Raw genomic sequence first — 23,690 nt, 5'->3', positions numbered from 1 at the left:
TGTTCTTTTGAGCAGAGGTATAAAATACTAAATCATTTAGGCATGTCCTAAACATTCCTGTGAATCTAACGCTGAAGATGCATTTGTTGCAAAATTGCTTGTCAATCTACGAGCATTTCCTCATAAATCTATGGCTTAGTAGGTACTAAAGTCTGACATTTCTGGTGGCAAACAGAGATCCTGAAAGCTTGAATATACCATCGTAAGATTTGATTTGCACCCTATTTATGTGAAGATTGAAGACTTTCAGCTATTGAGAACCTTGCTAGGAATGACTGAATTTGCTTTATATGAGCCAGGGAGTTCTGACTGAGGACACAGGTGAGTGAGGGTGGTTACATGAGGAAGAAAGAAAGCCTAGAAAATGCTGCTATGGGTGATCCATAAATTGTGAGTGTGTGTGTGTGTTTGTGTACTGGAAAAACTTCTTAAAATATTTTATCTGCTTTAAAATACATAATTTCTATTTGTTTATGTTTAATTTCTCTCCATTTCCTTTCACTCAAGACTGACTAGTAAATGGGATATTAGCCATGTGCCAGGTCTCCTCTGCTGTAGCAGGGCATGTAGTTTTTTCTTTTTTTAAAAATTAATTTTCTTGGTACATTTGAGGTATACAATATAATGACAGTCATCATTTGAAATTTGCACCTTTACATAATCTTTCTTGGTTCTTATTTTTTCCCCATTTCCCTGCCCTCCCTTCAACCCTTCCATCCCTCCCTATTTACAAAGACTTTGTCTCCATTTTTTCATTTTCTCATATTAATTCTATTCCCTTCTTTCCTTTCCCCTACCCTAATTGCTGCAAATTTTTTCAAAAGAACTCAAATTAATAATAAAGCAATCAAAGAACAATATCTGAGGACTTCAAATTAACAGCTAAATTCTATTAAAATGAAGTTTTGGATAAGTTTCTTTCCTTTTAGAAAAGGAGCTTACATTTTTATCATAATGAGTCATTTAATATTTTTCAGAGGCCTTAGCTAAAGGATGGTTTGAAATCCTGGTTAAGTAATCAAGTGTAGGTGTGGCAGAGAACATCTTAGTTTTATGAACTTTAAGAAAAATCTCTCTTGATAATGTTTCATTTTCTGTTCCTACTTTTCTGTATATACAGTTGGGGAGAAAATGTGTCTATTGTAAAAGAGCAAATGTTATCACCAAACAACTTAAAAATCTAGAAATGGCTCCATTCTAAAATTCAGTGTTTCTTTAAACAGAGCTTCAGTGAGAACAATACAGAAAGCTTATCTATAAAATAGACTTACTTTGCTCTTATGTTTTTCCCCTTGTGACTTTCAAATTGTATTTATTTATTTTATTCTTTTTAGCACTGTGGCTATGTTGAATTAGAGTTCTCAGATTTCTATTCCCTTTTGCTTCCTTGCTGCCTTTGGAAACATGGTGCCTTATTTTAGTTTTGTCTTTAGATATTGTTTTTAGAAAGATAGAAGTTTTGCAACAAATGCATCTTTAGTGGTAGATTCACAAGAATTAAACATGCTTAAAAGATTTAGTATTTTATACCTCTGTTCAAAAGAAGAGTTCTTGTAAGTCACCTCTATCTAAAGACTGTCAATCAAGCAGAAACTAAAAGTAATTTTAAGATATCATGATTCATTTTCAAAAATGTTTATCTGATTTATGACATTTAAGATCCAAATAGAACCTTAGAGATAAGCTAGTTCAACTTTCTCATTTTGTAGATGAGGAAACTGAGACTCAGAGAGTTAAAACAACTGAAGACCACCCTGTGAACTATTGAAAAAGCAAGAGTTAAGTTTCTTGTCTTATAAATCCTGTATCAGTGAACTTTCTGTAAGCATCAACGAGCTCATGCCTATGAACCTCTCACCCTCAATAGCTACTGTTGCAGTATTCATTTTGAACATCAGTAAACACTTACAAACAACATTAATAAAAAATAGATGCACACATATGCACCATCAAGTTTTTTCATCAGAAAATGGAGAAATAATGGTGTCTCGTTACCAGTACTCATAATGCATGCTGCACTTATAATTCATACCCATATTTTTCTTTTTGACTTTTCACATACACATCTCATGCCTGAAATGAAAGAATGTATACGTAGATTCTTAATCTTTGAATTTTGGCAATTTCCAAAACTGCCTGGCCAGATTTGGGCTCCTTTTATGTTGTTTGGAATGCCATCATAAAGGTGCCATTTGGGATGCCGAATGAACCTTGTGTTCTGTTCCTGCCAACACCGTGATCGCTAGCTGGTATGTGTTATCTGTCTGGAGTTTATAGTCTGGTACGATAATGTCATTGCCCCATGTGGCAAGTGGTGTAAGCTATTGTAAAACTGTTTGTCTATGTGATTAAGACATTGCTGCAGTGTGCAGCACCAGCCAATTACTTTTATAATTTAATTATAGCAGGAAAAAGAGAATAGCATAATAGAAATTCTTGTCATAGGGAATATGTAAAATGTAAATTGAAGAGCCATGAAAATTTCATGCATTGGCAGCCTGATTTGTTTTTATTTTCAACTTGTTATAAAGACTGTGTTTATTCAATGCCATAAAATAAGACATAGCAGCATTTAGTAATTACTTAGTTCTACATCAAAATAATTATATACAATGCGTACTTGTGATCTCCTCCTCTTTTTATGAATGTAAAAATAAACACTCCAGGGCCTGTATCAGTTTTCACTTTTAGACAGTGTAAATAAAGCTGAATCTTCAACTTTAAAATTAAAACTGATAACCTTGGGCATCCAAGGCTTTTATAAAGGAAGGGGAAAAACTTTAGCTTGCCTCAAAACAGGTTGTGTCTCTGGAATGCTTCTGGGACTAAAGAGATCAATTAAGTGTGTATAAACAAACAGTTGGAAAAAAGCTACTAAAACAACAGAGGAGAGAGCTCTCTATTGGGCTCCAGAGGCCTGGGGGAGCGAAGTTTCATTAACTGGATCTGAAGTCCTATGGCCTTCTATAAACAGGCATTAATTAAAGAATGTAAAAAATAAAGTTTCAGACCTTGCAATATGTTAATGATCATATGATTCAGGGCCCGGGAAGGAGAAGAGCAGCAGAGGTCATAAAATAAGCATGAAGCATTTAATATGAGTGCTTGGCAGGGATTTCTGCAAATTAGTTGGTTATTTGCTGGTCCAAAGCAAATTAAGGTGATTTTGCTTCACTTGCTAATTTTTTATGTGCATGCTTGGCAAAATGTTTTTCACAAATGGATGAAGGTTATTGTTAATGGCATAATGAGAAATATTAACATATTTAAATAAACCCGAAATTTCTGTCATACAACATAAGCATGGAGGGTTTTTTTTAATATAGGCATTGAAATTCTGTTAGGTCCCAAAGATGATTTTAGGTGAAATTATGAGAAATATTGAAGTTAACATTTGGTATTATGAATGTACTTTAAGAACTTTTTCATACATTTCCCATACATAGTGGTTTTGAAAAAATTACAGGCAATGAATATATATGTGTGTGTGTTTCAACTTCCTTTTAAAATAAACTTTCATAGTTCATTTGCTTGATGTTAGAGAGGGGGGAAATAACAGATAAAAGCATATTCCAAGAGTACAAAACTGAATTTAAGGCTTGCTATGGTTTTCTGAGAGAAAGCATATTTGAAACTCTGAGTTCAGTGACACAGTCTGATTTTTTTCTTTATTTACTTGTCGTACATGTTTTCATTTTAATTTTGACCAGGCAAAATTATTCTGTGCTTAAGTATTACAATTTGGTTCCCCATATGTGGTTTCATTTCATCTGAGGACTGAAAGTGAAATTTAAAAACTGGAGTAACTTCTCTGAAAAACTCTTTTGAAATTACAGTGAAACTGTTCTGTCACTGTAATTACCATGAAGTAGCATAGAAGCACCAGATTTGGCAATAGAACTTTCAGTGGAAGAAAGAACTGGAGTAGGATGCTACTATTGACATTGTTCTGTTACAGCAATTTTAGATGGACAAATTGCAGTTGAGAAAATTTCATGACTCGGTAAAATGAGCAATGATGACATCTGTGGATGCGGGTCTGTTCATATCTTTGCAGAGCCTTTAGGGAAATAAATATCTCGGAACATTCGGTGAAGTGAAGCTCACTCAATAAATCAACCTGACACAATAACACTTCTGGCACATGAGCCTTACTTCTCCTCAGCACCACCTACCCCTCTGTGTTCCTGTGCTACCAAATGGTGTCTCCCCATAGGCCTCTAAATCAAATCATAGCACACAAATACAGTGAGAATTTATTGGGAATTGGTTTTGTTCGGCAAAAACATTACTTATTAGATGAACTGAAATGATAATAAATTTTGACCCTTTAAAGACTGAGCCAGTTCAAGCAATGTGCTTGTTGGTAGAAGGTACCTGGAATTGTCTTACTGGTATCATCTTACCATGGGCTGTGTTCAGTTCTAGTAGGATTAAATTTATGATTTTTCAGCTTGATGTTTCCTTCCCATGAAATCTGTTACCTGAAAATACCACATTTTCATTTTTAAACTCTTTAGGTGAAATTGGATTATTAGTGCTATTTAAAGTAATAGCGAAAGCTAAGGGGTGTGTGTGTGTGTGTGTGTGTGTGTGTGTGCGTGTGTGTGTATTAAAGCTACTCTCAGTGAATGTAAGTTAAGAACAGGACAGCTCCAAAAATGACAATATACAAATAAAAATATCTAACAGAATTATTATAGAAATTATATCCAAAGTAAGGAAGTGAGAGATTACTGACATCTACAATATTAGAACTGTTGAAGCATGTGAGGTTTATATTAGTTTAGGTTCATTGGGGTAACTACATTTAAAAATAAAACAAAAACTAAGAAATAGAATGTTGATTTTTCTTACTAGGGGGAAAGAAGTAGCTTTTCTATTTATATGGTAAATTTCTTTCACTAGAAGAAATAGTTCACTGAGAGGATCAATAGGAATAACTAATTTCTTATCTCTGTATATCCTAAGATCTCCTGAGAAAATAAAATCTTTTTCTATAAGATAAAGTTCTATGGTGAATTTTCTAATTGACTACCCTTACATGATCTGTCCATCTAACAAATTAGTACAATTTATTGTCTCTACAAAATATCTGAAGTGTCTCAGTGATTTTCTTCTGTATGTGATTTCTTCATTAATCACTGTTCCTGTAACTAATTTATAATATAATATAACTTCTGTGTGTTGACCTGCTAAGTGAGCCACTTTTTTATAATAAATATGCCTGGGGAGATATTGGAAATCTTTCTGGAGGGAATGTTTGTAAAGTTAAATCATTAAAGTGAAACATAGCATTTCCAGTGGAAATTATTCATACTGAAAATTTGGTAGTGAGTTCACAAGCTTTGCCACTAGCCAAATTAAGTCATAGTACAAAATACTATATGGTATTAAAAAGAAAAAATTAAAATTTTTACAATGGCTCTAGTTTTATCTGTTTATAATTTTTACCAATAAGAAATGATTTTCAGCTGGGTATGATGGCCCATTCTTCTAACCCCAGCACTTTGGGGCACTGAGTCAAGAGGATCACAAGTTTAAATCCAGGCTGTTCAACTTAGCAATACCTTGTCTCCAAAGAAAATATGTTTAAAACGTCCTGGGGATGTAGCTCAGTATGAAGGCCCTGGGTCCCATCCCCAGTACCACAAAAGAGAGAGGGGATTGAGGGATGTCCTTTAATTTCACCTGATATAAAAAGAAAGGACAGGTGCTATTATTCTAAGTCCTTTCTCACGTTGAAAGAAATAAAACCTAAAGAATTGAGACTTTGAAGTTACTTTGTAGAATTAGGAAGATTGATGACTAAAAATCTGAAAGTTAAAAGGGACTTTCTGAAATCTCCTTGTTCAATAATATAAGGCATTCCATAAAAAGTGTTGCTTACTCCTGTCTTAAAACACTTGAGAAAACATATCTACACCTTGGTTGGAATGCTCAAGTCTTGTAACTCCCCTGCATAAGGAATATTTTCATAATCTTCATCCTAAATTCTTTTTGCTATATATTTTTTATTCTGGCAACTATCACACAAGCACCTACTACATGCCAGTTACTATGTTAGGCTATATATAAGCATATTTTGATTTGGTCCTGCTAATAATCCTATAGGACAGAATAGACCTCATCTTAGAGCTGTTAGACTGAAGTTGGAAGAGGTTAAATGTCTTGGCCAAGATTATGTATCTTATAAGAGGACTGGAAATATATTTTCCTGATTTCAATATCTGATTTCTTTTGTTTGTTTTTGTCTCAGTAGCACATACTACAGCTGGACCATTTGGTGCTTGGTATTAGGCATTATACTAAGTGTACAGAGAGGTGAATTATCTGTTTTCTTTACTTAATTTGGAGGAATCTGGCTCTAAAGAAATGATTTCAGTGTAAAATGAGAGTGCTGTGGGATTATGGACAAAGAGTTAGCTGCTTTTCCGTGGAGAGATTGAGGGCCTTGGGGAGAAGCTGGGAGTGAAACTGGGCTCTCATATTTAAGTAAAAAGCAAAGGAGAATAAAGAATGAAGAAAAATAAACATGGCACAATGTGGGAATGTGAAACTTTTTTTCGTCAATTGTATAAGATTTGGGAGAAATAGTACGAAATGTGGTTATTAGCTGGGAGAAGTGGCATATGCCTGTAATCCCAGCACTCTGGGAGGCTGAGTCAGGAGGATAGCAAATTCCAGCCCAGCCTGGGTACCTTAATGACTTAGCAGAACCAGTCCCCCCCGCCCCCCCCAAAAATAGGATGTAGCTCTGTGTGAAGGCTCTGGGTTCAACCTTAGTATTATAAGATGGGAGAAGAAGTATTTACATTAGAAATGTAAATTCCCTCTTATTTTTACACTATTCTTTAAGTACACTATTCTTTAAGATCCACTAGTATCACGTCCTTAGCTAACTTCCATTCCTTTATGTTCTGATGATTTTTCTTGGCAAGTGAAGAAGCCAATCTGGACCTGTACTTCTAAATAAGAAAAATACTTTGCTGGAATTGTGATCTCTCATTTCATACTCATATTACTATTACTCAGTAACACTGAAAAATTAATTGATCGAAGACTGGCCTGTTTGATTCATTGAAATTTCTTTTTACCACTCATGACTATTGTTTAAATATACTCTATGCTAAATATATTGTTTGCTAGCAAAATTACAAGTACGGTAAAGAATCCTTGGGAAAGACAATCTTGTACCCCACGGAATGCAGTTCCTCTTGAGACTAGCCTTTTTTTTTTTTTTTTTTTTGGTACTGAGGATCAAACTCTGGTCCTTGTGCTTGTGCAGCAGGCAGCAGAACCACTGAGCTAAATCCCCGGCCCAACTTTTTTGCTTTTTTTTCAGTTAAAATCATGGAAAAGTAAGGTTGTATGTGAACGTCAAATCAATATTTAAAAATTAGTTTAGGAATTATGCCTATGTTTTCTTTTAAAATGGTTGCTTATTATTTTTGAAGGATATTAGTGGGTAAGTAAGCCAGTGCAACAGGGATTTTAAAATAGGGATGCCTTGTCAATTGGGCATACTAGGATGGGCCCTCTTGTGCTGAATTATGCATACCCTACATTTGGGAGAGTGCTACATAGGAAGAGTGGGTTTGAAGGTTGAGAAGAATCTGGGTAGTCTGACTTGTGGTGGTACAGCTTATCTCACTGACTTGAGTTTTCTGACATTTAAGACAGCTAGATGGAGAGGATGGGTGAAGCTCATTGAGTTTATGTCCTGCTTGTGCCACTGATTAATCTGGGATCTTAAGAAAGCTACTTAACTTCTATAATGCTTTGCTTCTTTATATGTGAAAAGAAAGAAAGAGAAGGAAGGAAAGAAAGGGGGGTGGGAGGGAGAGAGGGAGAGGGAAAGAAAGGAAATTAATTGAGCTCACTGCAAAGATTATAGCAGAGTTATAGCATGTAAACACATAGTAAAATGCCAACTCCATCATAATGTCTAAAAATATGTATTTTTAAATTTTATTATTGGAAATGAAGAAGTTTTAAGACTAGAGTGGTGATCTGTGTTCCACTTTCAGCTTTCCTGCTAATTAGCTGTGTGGTCTTGGCCAAATTACTGAAACTTTCTGGGCCTATTTTCTCACTTATGAAAAAAATTTCACAGGATAGAGAATACATAAAATATATGTTTATATGGTGAAATTGTTCCCCTTTTGCCTTTTATCAAGAACAAGGGATGAGACAGTTTTGATGGAAGGAGGGTGAGTTTGGGAAGGTTGTTGAACTAAAAATTTAATTCAGATACTCTTCATTTTGGAAACCTCTGAAAAGTATTCTATCACTACTTTTTCTTCAGTTTTAGTGGTTTAGTAAAGAAGCTTTCAAATGAAAGTAACACAAGTTCAGTTCTTCAATAAATATATTTTCTAATGCCATCCTTCCTAAATAAAATTCAGTTTAAAAGAAATGAGAATTCTGGACATGTATGTAAAGCTGCTAACTAGTTTTATTTTCTATTCCAATTTCTGCTTCACTATATCACTACTTTCAGATGTTTATCCATGTGATTGTTGTCATCATTTCAATTAAACCATAAAAATATTTATCTTAATATTTGATATTCCTTTAATATCAGTTGAATTGAAGATTACCACAAAGACCAAAAGCTTTTCCAAGAAAGGGGCCCTTCAGAATGTTATGTTTATGGGTCAAGTATTTGACAGCATTCAGTTTACTTCATTTTGTTCTATTTCCTCTCCCTTTTATTCTGTCTCCCCTCTTTTCATGAAGAGTTAGGTAAAATTAACACAAGTTCTATTTTTTGTGACCAATATTTTTTCCTCCCAGTTGAATGTAGTTTGTTAACATGGGGAGCAAAGAACTGTGTCTTAAGAATAGCATGAAGACTGAATGAAGTACACTTATGACTGATCACCATGACAGTGTATGTCTCTTTGTTGTGGAAAACTCATACATTTCATTAAATAGAGGTTAACCTTAGATATACAACAAGAGTGGGTTGAAATTTCATAAATATCTGGCCAGATTGAACTCTCAATCAAACACTTTGATTTAAAAATTTTACAAAATGACTTCTGTACTATTCTTTCGCTAAATATGCATTGTATGTAAAATTATTTGAGGGATATATTCTGTATAATCAAAATTAAAATCACCCTTTTCCAGGAAGTAAAATAAAAACAATTAGTCACCATCTTCAGAATACATAATAGAAAGACTGACTGATAATCATCCTTTTTGTTTTCTCTGCTTCCAGATTCCAGATGTGTGTTTATTTTTGAACATGCATTTCTTTTAAATATACAACTCTTTGTTCTCATTTTGTAGTAACTAATTATTTCTATCTACATTATTAAGCTTTGGAAGCCAGAACTAAACCAGACTTTAACAGTCCTGAGCTAGATTTGAATACTTGTTGAATATGTGAAATGAGCAAACTGTATTGGGGAAATCAGCTTCTCTTTCAGCTCAAAGTAGCTGTAATATGCCAGTGGTTAAAACTAGTATGTTCAGATGAAATTTTTTTGGTAATCATCATGTTAAATGCATAACTATTTAAATTTGAATTTATTTGGAGACTTACTCTTACAAATAGTTCCACACTATTATTATAAAATAAATTATCAAGAAAATAATGGTTCAGAATTAACCTCAAGAGATAATATTCATTCATCTACTCTGAGCCATTGTTAGGTATCCAAAATAGCAAATATGTTATATTAGTTAAGATGGTCACACGTGGCGTGCTTTTATGAGTAAGAATGGAGAGTTAGTTCTGAAGAATCTAGATTAAAGGATAATTATTATAATATATTCCAGATAATTTTGGCTCATTATATTTTAACACACATATTTACTGTCTTGGGAAGTATTTGGAAATTAGTGTCATGTCAGAAAGTTAATCAGCTATGTAGTTATTGGTTATTTCTTAAAAAAAATGCATCATTTGATGACTTAATAATCTGAGTTTGTTTGGCCAATTTTATGTTTATATATTGTTGAGGTGGATCATTTAGCCTATACCTAGGAGTATATGAACTGTTTTTTTATTTTTTATTTTATTATTATTATTATTATTTATTTATTTTTTTGGTACCGGGGATGGAACTCGGGTCCTTGCGCTTGCGCAGCAGGCGGCAAAACCACTGAGCTAAATCCCCTGCCCCTTGAACTGTTTTTTAAATTTAGAGATAGATGCTCTGATCTAACCCCAGAATTAAACAAGAACACCTAATTTAGTTGCCCTTTATCTTTCTTTCAAAGCAAGAAATAAAAATAATCATTATAAAGTAATGCTTTTCATGTTCCTTAGATTTTTGACTTTCTTGATTGCCTAGTATTGCTAATATTAACTTTATTGTGAAACCAATATTGGTGGCACTTTTTCTATATAAAAGACACAGAATTGAATGAAATGAGATTTTCTGTTACACTTTTTGGTAGCTTTCATTTGTTCTCATTGTATCTAAATTTTGTTTTTAAGTTTACAAGGTACACAATAATAATGGGGCTTCCTTAAATATAACATCTTAGTCACCAAATATTTATTAATCCCCACGTCTATGCATTATGCCAACCAAAAGTAAAACTGTAAATCAAGTCATCAAAAGTTTTGCTGACTCCTCTCTTTTCCTCAAGCTTCACAGAAACTGTTATTCTTGCCCCCAAAGAAAGTACTTCAGAATTGGCTCCATGGGTTTTTGTGGGACTTCTAGAGATTCAGTTAAAAACTTGGATGCATGAGGCAAATCCATGCAGTGGAATCACTAAAAGGTATATATAGGTTCAACTAGAGCATTCATTTGTTTTTCTTTTGCACTGTACGAAGAAAAAAAAGGCTGTTTCAAATCCTATTTGTCCCTTATCTCTGTTTGTTCAGTTGTTTTTAATATCACATACTGAAAGAATTTCAATAGCAGTTTCACCATGAAGTCATTTGTTATCCTTCAGCAGGCTTTTGCCTACTGAATTGTAAAGCGGTTTTGACTATTTGCATCCTCCAGATGGAGCGGCATATAAACACTCCCAGATATTTCTGTAAGTATGAAAAAATACCTTATTTGTCCTTTCTGTGAATAAATAAGAGAATGTCAAATTTTATAGACTAATAAATTTATATGCCAGCACTGACACTGAATCTCTCATGGCCTGCAATGTCACAGACCCTGAGAAACAATTTTTTTTGTTGTTTTAAATGACTACTAAGTCCAATAGAAGCTCAATAAAAGCCAGAAATTGATTCCACTGTTTGTATCTGCCCAATATTCTCATTCAGTTGCAATATGCTATGAAGAAATGTAATTTACATGTTTCCCAGGCCTATTGCTCCACAATCACTCACATGTACATTTCTGTATGTCAGAAAAATTCCACTAAGGGTTAAAATGCTCATTAGCATTTAATCTACATCTGCCCCCCAAATAGATTTAACATTAATTTTTATAATACACTCACAGAGATGTAGAAACAAATGACATTAAAAGGCAACTAAATATTTGAATTTTTAAATATAAAACTATATATATGTGTATATACATGTTGACTTACATGCACATATGTGATAGACTCAGAAATAGAACTCCAGATGGGATAAATTCCATTGCACCAATTTAAGCAAATCTTTATGTACTTTCTAACTTTTAAAATTGATATTTGTTTCTTATATTTAAATTGATCTGCATAATGGAGGGTGTTTAATCTTCATATTCAGTTAAATAATGAACCTCTGCAATATCAGCTGTGATTGACAGTTTAATGCTGCGTTTCACTCGTCAGATTCCGTATTACACCCAGTTTCTTTGTAAATTAAATGCACTGTGCTCTAAACAGAGTAAAATCACATATTTTAAAGGTAAAAGAATTACATAATTTAAAAGATAAATAGGACTAGTAAGGACAGGAAATTTAACTTTATCCATATGACAGAAATGAATCTTGAGAACTGAATACAGATGATTTTCTGAGGTTTTGAAGAATTTTAATAAGTAATATATAATATTTCCTTCTTTTAACTAGTGCAGTTAAATCAAACTTAAAATCATATTTGTCAGCATTGATTTGATTTCTGGAGAATAAATTTCCCTAAATAAGTTTGAGTTGAGTGAAAGTAAATCTGAGATAAAATCATTTAAAATCAATTTTAGTGTGCTGCAGAATGGCTGATTATAATGGTTTGAAAACACAAGTTCTATTTAAGTTACTTTAAAAGCAGGCCTTTATGCATTTCTTATTTATGGCAAGTGAAAAAAGTTGAAATTTAACTTTAGTACACAACTTATATTGTGAAACATGCCCACATATATCTGCCCAAATGTCTTTGATTTCTTCAAAAATTGCCATCTAAAATTTAAAGTAACAAGCCAGACGTGGTGGCGCATGCCTGTAATCCCAGTACTCGGTCCTGTGTCAGCCTCTTCACCAAAAGTTTGAGGCCAGCCTGGGCTACATAGTGAGTTCAAGGCCAGCCTGAACTACATAGCAATACCCTGTCTCAAAAAAATTCAAAATAACAATGTATGTCATGTTTTACTAGCAGATACAGTAGTAGAAGGTCTGCATGTGTAATAAAGTATGCTAAACAGGCAGAAATGCATGTGTACATGTATGTATAAAGAAAACACATACACACATAAAGGCACAGGCATGACTGAGCCACAGGTTGCAGAAGCCCGAAGTCAGGTAGACTCAGATTATGTAGCAAAACAATACATAAATTGTAGGAAACATTAAAGCATCTTTTATCAAACCTTCTAGATTATTAAACTGACTTGTAAAGAACTTAATATGATAACCCTGAACCAGATCTGACATCTATGGATTCTAAGACCTGACAGCTTTCCTTCACACTGCCTCTTTGATTCTGGCATTCCTTATTTCAGTGGATTGTTTTGAAAAGTTTTAGTGGCCTAATAATTAACTGCCAAAAGCTCAACAGCAAGTTACACACACACCCATATATGCACATATTATATATAACATATATAATATAAACTTACATAAACACTAGCTTAAATGTCATTGAATTATAGGCACAAATGTAGCTACATTTCAAAAACTTTAAAAAAAAGTATTTGAAGTTTCTTTCAGTTATCAAGACTTCCAAACATTTATGTTTTGTTTATTGATATGAGCTTCCCAGATTTCCGCTCTCCTTTTTGTTTAGCTGTAGTAAATTTGGCATTAAAGGATGATATTCAATCTTTGCTTCCTCTATAGAGTTGCAACAAAGTCAATGAGAACTTTATGCAAAAGTAAAGAATAAACTATAGCCAGGCGTACTCGCTTAAGACTGAGGAATAGACCTAGAAGACTAAGTTCAGTGCCTGCTAAGGGATTCCTGGCAAATTTAACATCACAGAAGAGTTTCCAGCTGTTGGTTTGCTATGAAGGAGGAGAGCTGCTTTATGACTGATTACTGTCCTCGGGAGAAGGAGGGAAGTGGAGCGAGGCTACATCTATTCAATCCATGGAGTGGTGTGCATATTTTGTGGCACTGATTTGAGAAGGCTCATAACTTTAATGACTTCCTTTATCAGTTGTCATGACTCTAGGCTTTGAAAATCCTAAGCACTAGGAAAGGATGAGCAGGAATATATATGTGTGTGTGTGTGTGTGTGTGTGTGTGTGTGTGTGTGTAACTAGATATGCAGGAAATATAATAATATAGTAAGATTACCTTTTTAAAAATCTCACACTGATGAACAGTCACTTGTGGTTTGTCACTCTAGGTAAATAATACAACTAGACTTCATTTGCCAGCTGTACTTAAAGGTCTCTGTTTTATGTCTTTTTTAAAAAATGTCATCTATTCCTTCAATCACTTGTAAGTCCCCTGTAATCTCTTTTTCATGTAGGCACACTGGAGTTTTCCCTTTTGTTTGCTGCCCCTGCATTATTTACTTTGATCTGCTGTGAGAAAATCTGAAAGTGTGTTGTCCTAAATGCGAGTATCTCACCAACAATATGTGAGGCCTTGTAGTTTGCATTGAAGAAAAGGCTCTGTGTGCAGACGCAGGTTTTGTTCTGTTCTCTCTCCCTGGTGGGAGCCTTAATTGCATTTTCTCTCTCTCACAGTGGCTGGCTAAGGAGTGCCTGCCTTCCCTGCTGATGCTGAAGTTTTCAAGCTCTATTACTCTGTGACGGAGAAAATTCCTTGGTCTAGGAAGAAAAGGGTCAGATTTTTTTTTTTTTAAAGTGTTTAAGTAAGTATTGTCAGTTTACCATGCACAATCAACAAAAAGAAGAAGAAACAATAGGATAGCTTTTTCACCCAGATATTCCTGTAAAACTTTTATGCAAGACAATTTTTAAAATATCAAATTCTAAATATGCAGAGGTCGGACTTAATCATAACCAGTAAACAAAAAATATTAATTTGTATTACTTCTTTTTTTTTAGGAGGGTACCAGGAATTGAACTTGAGACCTTGTGCTTGCCAGGCAGGCACTGAAACTGCTGAGCTAAATCCCCAACCCAATTTGTATTACTTCTTAGCCATTCTTACATGATTAAAATATATATATATTGAAAGTTTTCTGAAACGTTGGTGTATATTCCATTTTCAGGCAAATTACAGAGATCTAATTTTCTTAAGCTTTTTACTTTCTATTATGGCCAACTGAACATACAAGTGATAGACCTGAATTATTAAGAGCTGAAACAAATATTTTAATTTTCTTCTCATCTGACAAAATACCCTAAATTTGCCTTGCTTTGAAGTGGTGACTGCTATGTTCACTACTTCCATTTTCTATATTTTTCATCCTGCTAAGATACAAGACAATGATAGCATCCACTTAACATTTTCAGTATCTTGAATTTGGAAGCTATATTGATCTGCGTTCACAACAATCATTGTTTATTGTTTGAGGCTTACATGTTTTATGTATGTACATATAAGCTAGTTGTGTTCTGAAAATCCTATATTTTGTTGTTCCTAGTAAAATAGTTTACTCAAGCATGCATTTCCTTTGCTAGAGATTATTTTATTCCAGTTGCTTACTGGTAAATATTACTTTAGTTTCTCTGTTGCTTTTTTAATTTTTCTATTTTGTGAGCAGTGTTCCTATTCTTGATCATTCTTTTTCCCTTACAACCTCCTTCCATTTATCCTAGCCCTATTCCTAAGTATTGCCCACAAATATCTGCACCTTATGGTACTCACTCAACGGTCTAATCTCTGGTCTTTGTCCGGTAGTGACTTGAGAGAAGGCCCATGCTCGTCTGGGGATAAGCATTGGGATTTTGTGGTAAGTGGTACTAAAACAGGTGGTAGGAAGTAACATGGGATTGGTTAATTCAGAAGGGAGCAGGAGATAAGAGATGTTAGGAGGCTAAATATATGAAGAGAAGAAAGATGTGGGGCAGAAAAAGTTGAGATAACTTTCTAAGTGTTGAGATTATGGATTTTAGCTCTTACCAACCCTCCCATTAGTAATCGCTGGGCCTTTCAGGCTTTGTGCAATGAGCTGAGCCCAGTCGAGAGAGTCTTTTCAGCTATATTGAGAAGCAGTGATCCAGCACACGAAGTGAAAACATCTCCTTGATACCAGAGTACACATGGCTTTAAGAACACATTAGCATTATAAGGCAGATATGATTATCATTAAGAACAGCATCAGGAAACCCATGCTTTGCTTTATTTTCTTCAAACTTGTTAGCAATGTAAAGAGAAACTTCTAAAATCTAACTTTAATGTGTAATGTACATGAGAACACATGGCATTTTTTTTTGGTTACCTTGAGTGTGGTGATTTTTTTTAAGTTTTCAGTAATCACATTAGGTACTAATAGGATTTAACTTTTTTTCATTGAATGATTAACTAGCACATAACACCGACGAACATACTGACGTAATTTTATTCTTGCTAATTAGGTAGAAAAAATAAAATTGGATCAAATAGCAAAAATACAACAGGATTTCTCACTAATGTTGAGTGTATGTGTGTAAGTTTGAGAACTCAAGAGAAAATTGAATCCTTATTAACATTAAGGTTCGGAATACTCATATCTTAGAATGATCAAACTTGAAAATAAGGACAAACTGGAGTTTTAGAGAGTACAAAAGACTCTGAGCACATTTTATTTCACACAGATTTTAATGAATGTTTTCATAAATACTTCTTAGAATTTCTAATTTTCCTAGTGGTTGTTACTTATTTCAGCAAGAGGAAGAACTGTCAGGATCTATACATTGTTAAAGTCTTAGAACAATGGATCTAGATAATTCAGCAAGTGGCTATTCTATTTATCAGCACAGTTTTTTCTGACAGAAATTCTGTAGGATGAGGGCTAGGGAACCTGATTATTTTTTAAAAATAGCTCAAGAAATGGATCAGAAAATCTACAGGGGATTTATCTCTGTTTCTAGTACTTCATAATGACAAAACTTTCCTTGGCTAATGAGCATGTCTAGATGAATTCTAATATGTAAAGAAAAGGGTAGAAGAGGGAAGTGGACTTCTAAGTAAATTGGAATAATTGCAGTGATTGAGCTCAAAAGATTGGAAATAGTTTGAACAGCATAAAAAGTGATAGATAAAACTCCAGTTTGTTAATCTAGACACACTTTTTTATTGGAGTGAGTATAAATAACATGAATTTAGAGAAAAATAGATCACTTTTGGTGTACCAATTCAAAGCTAAAATAATACAATTCCATACAAAAGTCTGAAGCTCCCTATTTCTTGATGTTATGTGAGAATCATGTTTGTTTCTCCTTTATTCTAGTGCTACACAACCATTCACTCATTTTCTATACTTTCATTTATTGAAACACTGTTCCCTGAGCAACTGTATGGGCCAGGAATAGTCTTGCCTAAATATAAATCACCTTCAATGTAAAAATTCAAATTCTATATACTGTCTCCATTTTCTAAAAAGATGGCAGCCCCTCTGTTGTCTTTAAGAAATTTTACTTTCAGGCTAATACTTCTGTTCCCCTTGGATCATATTTTGCTTTGAGGACTAAATAATCCATCTTCTAGCATGAGGGCCAACTTTATATGATTCTGTTACTGAGTTCATACAACAGTTAATATTATTCTGTTTTTATTTTCATTCTTTTTGAAAATAAAAAAATAACTACTATGACCTAAATTACATTTTGTGCCTTTCCTTCACATTTTCTTCCAGACTTTCTTCAAAAGCTGGCTTCAGTGACACTTTGTGAAGGCTTCCTTGCCACTCACTCTGAGCAACAGTTAAATACTATAAAAGTATATGAATTTCTATTACTCCACTTGTCTCTCTCACTTCTAATCTAATAGAATTATCCATTCTCCTATGCTCATTCTACTAAAGACTGTACTCTATATGTATCACCTCTGTATTCTGGTCAACTGGCACAATATCTGAACTAAAAAGGTCAGTGTAACTTACTGAATTAGCTGAAACCTCAATAATTACTGTAAGCAGTAATTCCATCTTATAATTTGGGAACCTGTGTCCATTCTTTGAGGGGAAATATAAGCACAGGTCTTGATCTGTTTTGTTTGGATGTTAAACCTGAGAATCTTCCATACTCTAATATTTCTGCTGATATCACAACCCCTTTCTCTGTGGGTGTCTGTGTGTGTGTGTGTGTGTGTGTGTGTAGCCACTGATTAACACTCTGCAGCAATACTTTTGTTATCTCTATTGTTATCGTTCACTGTCAGTGCCAGTCTCTTATAATTGATCCTGCCTATGACAATGACTTGATTTTTTGAGCAAAGTTTTGTTTTGTTGTGTTTTGTTTTGTTTATGGAAGAAGTCCTCTTTCTTGGAAGAAATTGGATTCAATAATTCCAACTCTGGATTAACCAATAGTGCCTTTCACTAAACCTTGCATTATTAGTCAGCAATAATGTATATCATTTATACTGCTTAAATTTCAATCATATACGAGATCACAGATGAATATCATATTCTCTGATTTGCTAAGATTTTTAGGAATAAAACTACAGCTAAGAAATTCAGTTAGCACACATTGGTGTAGTGCCTACTACATTATACATTATGAGGGAAACAGTGTGTACATAAACAACCAAGACCGACACTGATGCAATGATTTTTGTGTGAGATTTGTAATTATACTGATAATTTTAATGCAATATTTAATACAAATCTGACCAATATTGTAAGTAACTAGACAGTGAGATAGAAATTAGAAAGATATGATTAATATTCATTTTCCATTGAAATGAGGTTTAAGGTGTGTTTTGAAGAATAGGAAGATAGGGCAGGAGAGGAATGTGTCCATTTGTCTGAAATTAAGAATTTGATAATGTGATAGTTAATAACTTAGAGGACACAGTTTGCAGAGCACCCAATATGTGGTTGAGAAATTGGTACTTTGAAAATCAGTGTGGTACAATCGAAGCATTCTGAAGTGGATGTGATCTGATCCAATTCAACATTTTAAACACAAAAGTTCATAAATCTTTTGTGCAATCTGTGTCAAAAAGCAGAAGCAAATAAAGATATGCTACCATAAACTGAAGTTGCTACATTATATCTATCTCATAGATCCATTTTGTTTAGTCAAGACAGACTGTCCAACTGGATGAATTAGGCATCAAATTTAAAATGGAGATTTCAATGAAAAATCATGATTTGTGTATCTGGTAAGAATCTTAAAGATCTGACTTCTATTTTGGTATGGTGATAATTGTCTACAGGTGAGTGGTGTTTGCCTCCTTTCTGTGGAACCTATCTGGGTGGTTCATGGTCATCCTTACAGAGTCTATTCCCTGCTATGTTCCTGGCATTTGAGTTTGTAGCCTTTATTATAATTTAAGGAGTAAAAATAAAGTTTCAAACTTTTACCTTACCAAATTCTGGAAAATAGTAGTTAGAATAACAACCTGGAGATAGTCATTGGTGACATAAATCAAAATTTTATGGTCAAATTTTTTCTTAATTTCATTAATTTTTGCATTGTTAACAATAAATATAGCTTCAAATTGAATCAGGCTAAATTTATTTTTCTTACTACCAGTTCAAAAATATATTTTATTTTCAAGGAGTAGAACAAGAAAGCAAGACAAAACAAATATAACTGCAAAAAAAGTGATTTTTACTTAAATATCAAGATTTTTATTTTACAGAAGAAAGAGTAAGGAAAGGGAGAGAGGAACTTCTTTATTTTTTTCAATAATGAATTTTGGGCTTTTAGTTAGATTTCCAACATTCCTATTTTATTGTATCAAATTTACAGCAAATTTTCAATAATATGTAGTATTCTATATTCTATATCTTATTATTTATAATATCTTCCATATTTTAGGATATGTTTAATGTCAATGATAAAATAATATATTCATCTAAAGTATATTAAATGATCAAGAATGTTCTGAAATATAAATGATAGTGTCAATGTAAAAACTAGTTGACATCTGTGTCTTTTGATCACATATAAACAATACTAATGTCATAAAAGCTTAATACAACGCACAAAAAATCTCTACCATGGAGCCTTGAGGAACCTCTTAGTTCCCTCAACTTGCCAGCTCTTTCCAACTTTTATGCTTTGAGGTATGGTACATGTGTACATTATCTGGCTGTCTCCCTTCTTCCTTTGCTGGTCTAATTCCTATTCAGGTCACAGTTACCTATCACAACCTCCATTCATCTTTCCCTGACTCATCTCCCCCCAGGCTGGGTTAAGAATAGTGTCTGTAATGTTTTATGATTTACAGAGACTTTTAACACACACTGTGCTATTTGATCCTCATTATCCTCATCCATTCATTTGCTCATTCATGAAACCTTTGTGAAGCATCCACTCTATGGCAGGCACTGACCCGGAGAACAGGTTTCCAGGCATACCGTAAAGAATTCTTGTTCTCAGGTAGCTCACAATTTAGTAGTGAAATCGGTCTGTATGGTTTCTTTGTGGTGAGTCAAAAACCTGAGATTTGTACAAGTAGAAACGTAAAAGAGACTGTTGCTGTTGAAAAGAAGACCAGAGATGGGAAGGAAAGAGACAAGGAAAAAATTTGCTGAATTTTGAAGACATTGAGGAATGATTTGGAAAAGGAAGAGAGGTGGAGAGGAAAGAAGTATCTTCATGACTCCATGATATAGAACGATTTTTGTTATTTTCAGCAATTTAATTCTTAATTGGTCTAAGTTGAATACACAACGTGCTGCAAGAATTAGTTCGTTCATTTCATGCAATGACTCTAAAGTAGATACGTTTCATAGCAGAGTTTGAGGTTCAGAAAAGTTAATGCTCCATATTGAGATTATATTTTGGCTTGTCATTTCCTGAATCCTGTTTTCTAACTTGTGATGTTAAAATTGTCTAGCTGTTCTTTTGCAAATATTGTGAGTGAATGAAGCCAAGTTTAATTCTAAAATAAAAAATCAAATTTTTGAAACCTTTCTTCTATTTTAATTTGTTTTAAATACATACATATTTAGCCCTTTGTTTATATTAGATTTTTGTATTTCCCATATATGTATACTCTGAGAATGTTTCACTCAGATGTAACAGAAGTAAAGGCACAAGAATTAAATTTGGTAAATTGTCATCCAAATCTTGCTGAAAGATAGGGGGAGCTTCTTTTTCTAAATCTGTTTATTTGAAGTGCCAACATAAAAATATCACCTAAAATTCTCATTTTCTGATATTTTTCCCTTTTTTGTTTGTTTGTTTTTTGGTACCGGGGATTGAATTCCAGACCTTGAGCTTACAAGGCAGGTGCCAGAACCACTGAGCTAAATCCCCAGCCCTGATTTTTGCCTTTTAGAAGCAATCATTTAATAAATAAAGGACATGTTAGAACAATGTTCCTTTTAATATAACAATCCTGTGATGTACAATGAAATACACTTACTGATTCCAAATTTTATTTTTTGAAAATGTTCTTAAATTGAGCTTGGTATGTATATGCGATTCTGTAAGGATCTTATTATATAGTTTAATAGAGACACTTAAAAGATGATTTCTACATACTAGTAGAGGACAATTGTTTACTTTTTACCTATTTATTTTAAGAAATTTTCATTACAAATTAATTTTACTATGAACAAAATAATAATTATATTTTTTGCAAACTAGAGCTTTTACTAGATTGTTTGATTTAAATTTTCCTTATAGTCATAGGCTCTTGGTCAACATTATAAAGCTATAATGCATAGAGAGTTAAAGAAACACTGAATGCTCTCATTGGTCACTGGGGGGAAATTTGAAAACAATTCACAAATTTTGTTCCTTTAGCATTTACTCTGAGATCAAAGGAACATATCAGTAAAATGTATACCTTAGAATAATAAATTGCACTTGAGCTACATATTAATAAAAAAGTTAGAAAATGAATTAACTGTCAGAAATTTGGCTTATCTTTGCCGTGAATATTATTAACTGAGTTATCTAATCTGTTAGTACCTAAAGTCCTCTTCAAATTAAGATGATTGTGTATCTCAGTTAGAAGGTCCAGTTCAATTATAAACAATGTATTCTATAATATATTAATTTAATAATTTAGATAAACTGAAAACAGAACAATGGCGCTATTATAGACAAATACTTAAAAATTGAGTGCCAAGAGAAGTCAGCACATTTTCTGTAAGTTGTCCAGAAAAAGAAAAAAACACGTACTGAAAGATATACTTCTAATCTGCAAATCTGGAGTTTGTGTTAGTCTTTATTTTTAGAATGGTGGACATACATAGATGCTTTCATTATGTCAATGTAATTGAGTACAGATTCACATTAGGTTTGTAAAAGAGGGCTGTCATATTAAAATTGAGAACATTTTCTTTCTTTTTCATCCACAATTTTGTGGAAGAGGAGAAGAGATTCTGTTTGATTAGCACTTAGAGAGTACCATGAAAATATTTTCCATTTAATCTTCATAATCACTTTATGATATGGATATTATTCCCATTTCACCAATGAGAAAATGAGATTCATTGTTTGAGTCAGAAAACAGGTTGTTGGAGTCAGGCCATGATGGCTTTTGAAGTTTGTGTCACTTTACTTCACTTATCTTCCAGGAGAAAATATCAGTATTCTCTACTCCCATTTAAAGGGTTATTCCTGAAACTAACATGGAGATTGTTGAGTGTTAATGGTGCAAGACAGGGAAATACTATGAATAACTGGAATTATGGAAAGCCAGGAGAACAGATGGTATAAACGTGGTTGACTGTTAAAACAGAAAGCTAGGATGTAGCCCTGGTGAGCTTTAAGGATACTTAATAGATGTTTTTATCATAAGTCAAAGACTTCTGAGACTTTTAGACAGGGATTGAGTAGGGAGTAATGAAGAAAGAACAAGTTGTTCCGATCAAGTCAGGTGAAAGTCAGTTATCTGGAGGTAAGGGAAAAAACAATAAAGAACTTAAAAATGTTACCAGTGCTTTTACAAAGTAAAACCATCAAGACTTATTAGGGAGGAGAAGAGATGCCAAGTTTTCTATCTGATTAAGTAGAATTTAAATATAATTTTTTCTCAGAAATGAAATTATATGTAAGAAGATACTCTCAATAAAGCTAAAAGGCAGCTGTACAAGATAGCTGCACATAATTTTTGTGAATGATACATCTTCAATGAGGGTAAATGATCCGAGACTCTAAAAATTCAACTGCTGTTATTACTCTATTTTTATTGCTTATTATAGCATCACCAAAACTAGAACCCTGAATTAACACTAACTGATCTAATTCTTTATTAACTAGTGTGCTAATAAAATATTCTATCAAAAATAACATTCAAAGTTGTAATGCTATACTATTTACATTTTCTTAGATTATTTCCCCTATTAAAAATTGGAATTACATACTGTTTTAAGGTTATATGTAAAAATTGATAGTGAACTTTAATTCTATAATCTGACCTAAAACCTGAAAATCAAAAGTTTATCTTTAATATAGCCTAAAAATAACAGTAAAAAGTGACCTCAGGATGGTGCTGCCAACCCCAACTGTGAAACATTTTGCTATGGACTATTTCCCTTATAGATTGTGCCCATTAAATGTTTCTGCTCATATTTGTAGAGCAATAGTGACTTTGAGAAATACACAGGAAGGAAGGAAATGTTTGGTCAAATTACTGCTTAATTATTCCAAAGCTGGAGTGACTGGCTTTGTTTTGCCTCTCTTACTGAATAACTTTTGATGCAATCAAACGGAAAAGTCAGGAAATTAACTTTTATGGAAATTGAGTCATGCATTAAATGCATTTCCAATTCTGATACTGTTTATTTAGTAACCAGTAAAACTGAACCAAACTGTGCTATGAATTGAAGGATCATGACTTCAAATACGCAATCCTGTTTTCTTTATTATTCCTTCACTTGGCTGGCAATCTCTTGGAAGTTTTTATCAATCTATTGGTACTTAAGTAAAAAATACTAATGTCTGTGACATTATGGTTTGAATTTTAGTCAAGTTTATCTGCAACAACAAAAATTTTGCATTCAGTCCTATTTACTATCTATTGTCATTTTATTTTTGGGTTCTTTTGTGAGCACTGTTCACATAACCTTAATATAGAAAGAAGTCAGTGACAGCTGGACTCAATGCAGCCTTCACATTTTACAAAGAAGACTACGTGAAAAACAGAAAAGAAGCAACTGTAACTAATGCATGTGTGTCTTTGCATGAATGTGTATGTGCTTGTGTTTGTTTGTAGAGGCAGAACTTTAAAAATCAATGCAAAGATATTAAAGCTTCTCATGATTATACTGAAATCTCAGAAAGTGAAGTGACATGCCTCTTTATTTTTA

At 33.3% G+C, this 23,690-nt stretch overlaps 1 protein-coding gene and 1 long non-coding RNA gene across 5 annotated transcripts in view; both read left to right on the top strand.

The window, feature by feature from the left end:
• The window catches only part of Dach1 (dachshund family transcription factor 1), a 388,734-nt gene that overhangs the window by 60,288 nt on the left and 304,756 nt on the right, over positions 1-23,690 (top strand). The window lies entirely within an intron of this gene.
• The window catches only part of LOC147823490 (uncharacterized), a 97,909-nt gene that overhangs the window by 21,912 nt on the left and 52,307 nt on the right, over positions 1-23,690 (top strand). Inside the window, exon 1 of the long non-coding RNA XR_015443696.1 lies at positions 1-23,690. This exon is cut by the window's left edge and continues 21,912 nt beyond it; it is cut by the window's right edge and continues 35,369 nt beyond it. This is a non-coding gene — a long non-coding RNA (uncharacterized LOC147823490).

Source organism: Heterocephalus glaber, unplaced genomic scaffold (assembly GCF_053883595.1).
Source record: "Heterocephalus glaber isolate CG9 unplaced genomic scaffold, H.glaber_assembly_v1.0 deba00001577, whole genome shotgun sequence".
In the NCBI taxonomy this organism is placed as follows: Eukaryota; Metazoa; Chordata; class Mammalia; order Rodentia; family Bathyergidae; genus Heterocephalus; species Heterocephalus glaber.
Note: the sequence above shows the minus strand (reverse complement) of the source record. Positions and strands in the feature narration are given on the sequence as shown.